We start from the raw sequence: 1,294 nt of genomic DNA, 5'->3' as shown, positions 1-1,294 counted from the left end.
GACTCTCATCAGCATTATCAGGGAGTGTGAAGCAACAGGATAAAACTACAGGAAGAAATAAAATATGTAGACCTAATTTACAGAATGTTCTGCAGACAAGTCAGAGGTTAAAACCAAACAAGAGAGTTCCTGGAACATCAAAAACTCAAAGGAATGTTTGAAATAATGTGTAAGCTAATGAATATGCATGTAACCTCAGCAATGTAACAGTATATAGTGAACATGATTTTAAGCTACCTCTGTGCTCTTTGGCTGTGCGCCAAAAGCATCCCAGTGCTGGATTATTTTGTCCTTTTATTGTTTATTAAACTTTTAAAAATTTTAAAGAGTGAACTCTGTTTATCACATCAGTGAAGCTGAAGCTGATCTGCATACAGGTGCTGCAGGACCTGCTGGGGGAGGCCTTCAAGGTAAGTGTGGGGCTACCGCAGTGGAGGCCAAGTTGTTCAACACCACAATAGGATAATCAGCATCATTAATTAATTTTGTGTTCTTCATGCAAGCCTCAGCGTTAAGAACGCTACCGGCCTCTACTAGCATTAACAATATGCACAGTAAGTGTTATTAGTATTAATATTTAGGCAAGAATTGTTAGTGTTAACACTGGTAGTGAGTACGTTAGCTGGTGCTTACTGTGAAGCTCTGCTCTCCCACAGTGTGACAAGATCCTGAAGCTGACCTCAGGTGCAAAGTTAGGTGAGCGCTGCTGTCCTTACCACAATCCCCTGATGGAGCCATGCTGCAGAGATGGGCAGCAATGAATCTGCAGATGCCTTCCCAAGGTGACAGAGCTCGCCCTCCCTCCCATCTGCAGTCAGGGAACGTGAAGGCAACCATTGCTGTCCTTGGCTTCATCCTCTCCAGTGCAGCCAAGCATAGTATAGACAGCAAGTCTCTGTCAAGTGAGCTGCAGCAAAGGCAGGGGAAGCCCTCAGGGTGGCACGATGAGCCAGACCTGCTGGGATGTTGCTGACAGTTCCCAGCCCTGCCTTCTTCACACCCAGATGGAGGGCAGGCTGCCTGCTGTGCTGTCCTCCATCACCTCCCTTCTGTACCATCAATCCCTGGGGGCTCCTCAGGTGCTTTGGTGAGGTTTGGCAGCTGCAGGTCTGGTGTGAGCAGAGGGATTCTTCTCTTTTCTCCCCTCATGAGCAGAGCTTGCCAGCCAGTTACGCTGTTTTACATGTGACTGACCCACAAAATTGCAGGAGACTGAGGACTTGTAACAGGTGCAGGACAGGTTCAAAAGGAACTTGAGAAAAAACCTCTGTCTTTCTCAGTCCAAAGGTTCAGC

This window comes from Geospiza fortis, unplaced genomic scaffold (genome assembly GCF_000277835.1).
Source record: "Geospiza fortis unplaced genomic scaffold, GeoFor_1.0 scaffold2, whole genome shotgun sequence".
NCBI classification, from domain to species: domain Eukaryota; kingdom Metazoa; phylum Chordata; class Aves; order Passeriformes; family Thraupidae; genus Geospiza; species Geospiza fortis.
This window is presented reverse-complemented; position numbering follows the sequence as displayed.